General features: G+C 43.8%; 1 protein-coding gene across 3 annotated transcripts in view; it reads left to right on the top strand.

Annotated features, from left to right (window-relative positions):
* Positions 1 to 1,048: 1,048 nt before the first annotated feature.
* WIPF2 (WAS/WASL interacting protein family member 2) overlaps positions 1,049 to 7,004 on the top strand; it is a 49,815-nt gene continuing 43,859 nt past the window's right edge. For 2 of the 3 annotated variants that reach the window (XM_059378477.1, XM_059378478.1), the window contains exon 1: positions 1,049 to 1,241. The gene's annotated coding sequence lies outside the window, so the exon portion shown is untranslated. Of the gene's footprint in view, positions 1,242 to 1,436; positions 1,545 to 7,004 lie in introns of those variants that run through there. The other variant, XM_059378479.1, reaches the window with a different exon arrangement.

The raw sequence follows: 7,004 nt of genomic DNA, 5'->3' as shown, positions 1-7,004 counted from the left end.
ACTGACTAGTGGATGCTGCCCAGCACTACTCATGGCAGAACAGAAGGAAAACGAAAACAAAACACCTTATCAGTTATCACGTCTTCGCAATTGTTACTTGATTTGAGCCCTCCAATAACTCTATGAAACAGCTGAGAGAGGCACTATGCCCCATTTTACAGATAGTGCAGCTGAAGCCCAAGGGCACACAGCTAGTGAGTAGTGAAAATTAAAAATCCCAATCCTGTCCCTTACTTTATATTCAACTCAAGGAAGGATGACAGAGAGACGCAAAGAGCGTTTTGAGGATATAAGGCAATGGGGTTAGCTATAGTGGAAAAGAGCTTTCGTGAGTGGACTAGGGAGAGATCCTTATTTAGCTGGAAGGAGTTAACAGCAGGGAGGGCACAGTATTCTTCTCCCGAACCCAAGCAGCTGGAGGAGTCAGCAGTACCATCCGCCAGCCCTGGAAGCTAGGGAACCACCCCCCCCCCCCCCCCCCCCCACCCCCCCCCAACCCCCAGGCCCGCGGAAGAGACGGGTGTTAGGGTCAGGTGTCTAAGATGACGTTAAGGATGACATGTTAGCAAGAGCCTGTCTCTCTGTTGCTATGACAACAGGAGCTTGACTACTGGGCCTTGCAGGGTTGGCAGAGGCGAGTCCTTCGTTAACTCTAAATTAGCGAAGGACTTTTACCGGGTGGGTGTGTGCGCGCGCGTGCGCGCGGTAAAATAAAGACGGGAAAGGTATGTTCAGGACTCTAGCTCATTCTCGCAACACGTTAGCTACACCTGCGCAATTTTAAAAGACTCGATGCGTAGGCCATACCCCAGACCAATTAAATCAGAATCTCTAGGCTTCAATATCTGCTTAAGTCTTCGCCGATGACTCCAATTGCAGTCCAAGTTGTAAACCCCGCTATTAAAAGGCAGGCGGAATCCTAGCGACCTTCCCAAGATGGCGGCTACCTTACGGCTTCCGCCTTTACGAGCGCCGGCAGGGGGCGGGCTTCCCAAGGAGCGCATGCGTGTAGTTCTCTTCGCTCCCGGCTACCTCCTCCTCGCTCCCCCGCCTCCATTTTGTTCGCGGACGCTGGGGACGGTGGGAGCAGATCCATTTCCGGGTTGGCAAAAGGGGCGGCGGCGGCGAGAGAGGGAGATTGCCGGGGAGCGAGCAGGACGGGACGAAGCCGGAGCGGAGGTGGGGGAAGATTCGCTCCCGGGGCTGCTGCGGCTAGGTCGGAAAGAGGCAGAGGAGACTGGGTACGTCGCTGAGGTGATCTGTGGACCTGAGTGGGAGGGAGAGCCGCGGGAGGGGGGATTGGGGCGGGGCTTGAAGAGAGAGGGTATATTGGGGGAGGGGCCTGAGGGAGCGAGGGGTCCTAGGGGGCGGGGTCTGAAGGGTGAATGGAACGGGGGGGCTGGGTCTGAAGAGCCTGGAGTAGGGCTTGGGGAATCTAAGTGGGGAGGAGTGGTCGGGAATTGGTGTGGGGAGAGCCCTGACTGAAAATGGGAAGAAAGGTTATTGAAAGACAGGAAATAAGGGATCCTGAAGGGTTGGGTAAGGTGAGTAAGACGGCAACTCAAGAGTGAGGGACAAGTGACCGTGCGCAAAAAGGGAGATGGGGAGGGAGGACCTGTTGTGGACAGGTAATTAACAGGATGCTCTGAGTGAGGAGGCCCCTGTGACATTTTGGGGATTGAGTTGAGTGAAAACCAATGGCTCAGAGGATGATTCGGGGAAACTGCTTACCGTTGAGGGAATCCAGAGAGCCGTTGGTTGAGAAGGAATCAGAGTTGAGTTAAAGGTTGGATTGAGAAGTGCTGAGTTGCTCACGGGAGCAGCCTAGAGTTGAGGGTTCAGATTGGAGTGGTGTGAAGTGAGGGCAGATGGATATCTTCAAGTCTTCCAGGTGGGCAGTGTGTGGTGTTGAGTTACTGATCAAGAGGAAAATTCTTAGAACACATGGGTGAGGAGCTGGAGGAAGTTGGTGTGTGCTGGAATTCATATTTTTAAAGGGATTTGAACAATCTGTTACTGCTTTGGACTCCCTCCCCCCACCCCCACCCCCAGGAACCACCAGCTTCTTCATGGTGTTATTTTTGCCTTACTGTTTTTTGGATGACTTACTGAAAGTTTTTACTAACCTTTTTCTCCTCTTACAAACCAAAAGAGAACCTCAGGGAATAAGGACTGTTCTAGCATACCTATGGATTTACTGAGTAACTTTGAGGCAAGTCATTAAACTGTCTCTCTCTCTCTTTTTTTCCCCTCTTTGAAAGACAGGATTGGTTCCTCTCTGCCTCTAAAAGATTGTGTTAACTAAATGGGATCTTTGAAGTGGTTGCAAAGAAGTAATCTTTGAGAATATGATTGACGTATTGATATTTAGAAGACGTGTGTTTCTCAATTTCTTCTTAGTCTTGCTGCATATGTTCTGCCAGGGAATAGATGATTTTTGATTTTTTTTTTTTAAAGATTTTATTTATTTATTTGTTAGAGAGAAACAGTGAGAGAGGGAACACAAGCAGGGGGAGTGAGAGAGGGAGAAGCAGGCCCCCTGCCGAGCAAGGAGCCGAATGTGGGGCTCCATCCCAGGACCCTGGAATCATGACCTGAGCGGAAGGCAGACGCTTAACAACTGAGCCACCCAGGCATCTCTAGATGATTTTTGATTTGATACATGTTCAGTTTTGTAACTTTTCTCAATGTCAACTTTTAGTAGCCCCAAATTTCATATTATTATGTTACATTGTATTGACTCTCATTCAGATGGAGATAGGCAAGTTAGAGCTGGCACTGAATGAGGTTAATTGATGTGAGAGAATGCAGTGTTTGATTTTACTTTTGCCAAACACTAACTTTTCTTATGAACCCTGAGAAGTCACTGAATAATCATATTCTAGACATACTCACTGAAAAATTGTATTCTAGAAAAATCATATTTAAGACACTGAAAAATCATATTCTACATATTCTAATTCTTTTTCTTTGGCCCAGGCACATTGGCCTCATTGCCAGGTGGTGGGGAGCAGTGTGTTTGTGGATAGTTTTAGCTTCTTTATTATTATTATTTTTTAAGATTTTATTTATTTATTTGACTGAGATCACAAGTAGGCAGAGAGGCAGGAGAGAGACGGGGATGGCGGGGGAGCAGGCTCCCCACTAAGCAGAGAGCCCAGTGCTGGGCTCGATCCCAGGACCGTGAGATCATGACCCAAACCAAAGGCAGAGGCTTAACCCACTGAGCCACCCAGGCTCCCTAGCTTCTTTATTGTTAATATTTTGAAATCTTGACTATTCCAACTTTCTCTTTGGGCATAATATTCTAAACACTTTGCCTGTAGGTGGACTTATTTAATTTAGCTTAGAAGAAGTGTTCCTGAAAGTCTTGGCATATCTGAGATCTGACGTGGATTTGCTTAGGAGGGGGCAGTTTCCAGTTCTACCTCATACTTGATATGAGAGTAGTGTTTACTTCAGTTGGTACTGATTAGTTATGTGATGTCAGCACAAACTGGAAATGCAGGGGAAGGTGGAAGGTGGTGAGAACAGTGGATTTTCCAAGTTTTATTAATGGCTTTTAAGAGGGAAGAGAGAAGCCCTGTTCCTCTTGAAGAGAAATTTGTCAGATGTTCTTTCTTGACCTCTTCTTTGGGAGAGTAACGTAGTGTACTTGAGTCTGTTTTTCTCTTGCTCTGAAGTGATTCTGAAAATCATGGGCCACTGGTTCAGACTGTTTGAACAAACCCTAGTCTTCCTCCTAACCCCAGCAAGAGCAGGAAGGGCTTCAGGCTATAGAATATGTACTATATACTTATTTGGGGGTTAAAACCTGCTTAATATTTTGCTGTTATTCAGCCACAGGATCTCTTTTTGGTTTATTTTTCAGAGGGTTTGGAAATAAGTTATGGGGGCTCAGAGGTCTGGGCAGGGTTTTGGCTTAGCCTACTTCTTTAACATAGGATTTTCCATTTTTCCTATCCTGTCACGTTTTTCCATTGATCTATTTGAGCCAGTCCTAGGTGGAAAATGGCAAATTACTATTTCCCCCCTCCTTTTTAGCCTCTGCTGGACATGTTGTCTCTGTCACAGTTTGATACCTCCAAAATGAAAGGATTCTTGACTGCTTCAAATAGGGAGGGTGACAGAAGCTGAGCCGGGTTTTCTGGGCAAGAGAATGAATTCTGTCAGAGCAAAGAATAGTTGGAGAGACACAAACTGGGACCTTAAGCTGTGACTAACATTTTGGCAACATGCTTCCCTTTGCCAAATAACTTCTTTTCTTCTCGAGTGTGATTGTTGATCTCCTTCTCAAAGTAGTCTCTTGTTGCTACTGTTCTCCACACTGCTCTGGAGCAGAAGTTGGCAGAGTTCCGGTTGACCGTCTCTTGAGGGATATGCCCCGGATTAGAGTAGATGGGGTGTTCCATGTCAAAATGAGGTTCTTTGGCAGATCCTGAGGGCTGCTGTGCAAGGGAATAGAGGCAGTACTCTTTTCTGAGTGTTCTTGCACCCCTTTATGCTTTTTCTAAATTCAAACCTGTTTCTTATTCATCTGCTGATTAAATGCAGAGTCCTTGCCTTTGCCTAGCTTTCAAAGTCCACGGCATTGAGGAAAAGAGAAAGAAAGAATTTCCCACTTTTTTTTGTTCCACTCTCACTCCCAAGCCTTTTAGCCTAGGGAGCCACAGGCTAAACTCATGAGCACTTATTGGTAGTATTATAGAGGGGCATTTTATTGTGTTTTTTATTTTTAGAGAGAGAGTATACATGAGTGGGGAGGGGTAGAGGGAGAAAATCAAGCAGGCTCCACACAGAGCTCCAGACCCAATGCAGGGCTCGATTTCACAGGCTTGAGATCATGACCTGAGCCAAAATCAAGAGTCGAACACTTAACTGGCTGAGTGGTCCAGGGGGTATTTTGAAATGCTGAATAGAACTTTACGGAGATGGGTACCTAGGTGGCTCAGTCAGTTTAGTATCCAACTTTTAATTGCAGGATTGTGAGTTCTAGCCTTGCGTTGGGCTCTGTGCTGGGTATCGAGCCTATTTTAAAGAAAGAAAACTTTATGGAGAAAAACAGTGTTAGGAGGGAAAACAGGTGATTCATTTGCTAGTGTCTGTGTCAGTCTTAGATCTCTTAAGATTTTGGCTTAACATGCAGAAAGAGCATTTGGAGGCAAGTAAGTTATCGAATTTGAAAGGCAGGAATTGGCTCCTATTTTGCCATATAACATGGCAAAGTTATGAGAATTTAGAATGGCTATACTAAGTACTTGGTTCTACTTAGTAAATGCCTTTTCAGTGTGTTCTACTTAATAAATTTTTGTTTTTTAAGGGATAATTAGTTGAAGATAACTTTGTCTCCAGTAGGTCTTGGGATGGATTATGAAGATAATTTCTTGCAGTGGCCCTTGTAACATTGGAGATAACCCCAAAACAAAGCTCTCTGGAGGCTCTGGATTCAGCTTCCTCCTGTCATCGTTAGCCCAGAGTATTCTGTTCTCCATATTCGGGTTTGGGAAACGAACAGGTTCAGATCCAAAGGTTTTGACTCTGATCCAGGGCTTTGACTGTGGTAACAAACAGGATTATTTGGAGTTGTGTTTAATCTTGTCTCAGATATTTCTTTACTGAAGAATGTCTTGAAGTTTGGCAAGTCTGTCTATCTGAGGAATGTATATTGATTTCCTCACCTTTCTTACAATTGGTTTTCAAATAAATTTTTAGTTTTTTGAACTTTGTGGATTCAGATTAAGCTCCATTTAGATTTTGAGGCCCTCTCTGAAAATAATTTAGTTTTAGTCAGTGTTTATGATACTTCTTCAGTACAATTCATCGACCTACTTTCTAAGCTTAGAAAAACGCTGAATTCAATAAACCATTTTTTTCTCCCAGTAATCCCCTCTGACTATGAAAACATTCTCCATATGTCCAGATTGGGACAATTTAGTTGCAAAAAAAAAGGTGGAAATTTTCTTCTGAAGTGGTATCTAGTATGGGACAGGTTATCTGAGATTTGTGGATAAGTGAGTTTTCCTTCTATTTCCCCCTCCTAGTCGGTGCTCAGCTAGCAGGTGGGATCACAACGTCATTTAAACTCCATCACTGTCTTAGAAATAAGGATAGGACTATCTTCAACAAATTTTATTTATTTATTGTACAAAAAGCTTAATTTTATTTTTAGTAATGTCTATACCCAACGTGGGCTTAAACTCGTGACCCTGAGATTAAGAGTAGTGCACCTTTACCAACTGAGCCAGCCAAGGTGCCCCTGGCAAATTTTATTTTTTAAGTGGATAATACATTTACATGGTTCAGAATTTGAAAGTTAAAGCAAGCATACTGAATAGTCCATCTTTTCTGCTTGTGTATTCATCAGTCCAGTTTGTCTTCTTAGGGACAGCTGATGTGTTCAGTTTCTTAAGATCTTTTCCAGATAATATGTTCATATAAAGTATATATATGTGTGTGTGTACACATTTTTTGCTTTTCCTTATAAACAAATGTAGCATACTGTTAGTACTACTTGCATTTTTTAAAAACTTGCTTTGACAGTCATTCCATATAAGCAGTAAGGAGATTTTGGCACCTGCCCTAAATTGGTAGACATTTTAAATATTTCCAGTCTTATACTATTACCAATTATGCTCCAGTGAATGACCATATATATTTGGCCCTTAGCATGAGTGACTGTATCTGTAGGGTAAATTATAAGTAGAATTGCCAAAGCTGATGTGTTTTTAGCCCTGTTACTCATTTATTTGCAAAGAATTTTTGAGTTCTACTTTGTGGCAAGCATTGTGCTTCATCAGTGAGCAGAACTGACTCAGCCCTTGCACTCGTGCAGCTGTATGGTCTGGTGGGGAAGACGTCCATTAAACAATAATTAATTACTGCTGCTGTAAATCCTGTGGAAACAGCTAATGGGAAGCCTAATGAGGCTGATTGAGAAACAGGGCAATGAGGGAATGTCCTTAAGGAATTGACATTTAAGGCGGAAACCTAAATTAAGGGGGGCA

Source organism: Mustela nigripes, chromosome 16 (genome assembly GCF_022355385.1).
Source record: "Mustela nigripes isolate SB6536 chromosome 16, MUSNIG.SB6536, whole genome shotgun sequence".
Lineage (NCBI taxonomy): Eukaryota > Metazoa > Chordata > Mammalia > Carnivora > Mustelidae > Mustela > Mustela nigripes.
This window is presented reverse-complemented; position numbering and strand designations above follow the sequence as displayed.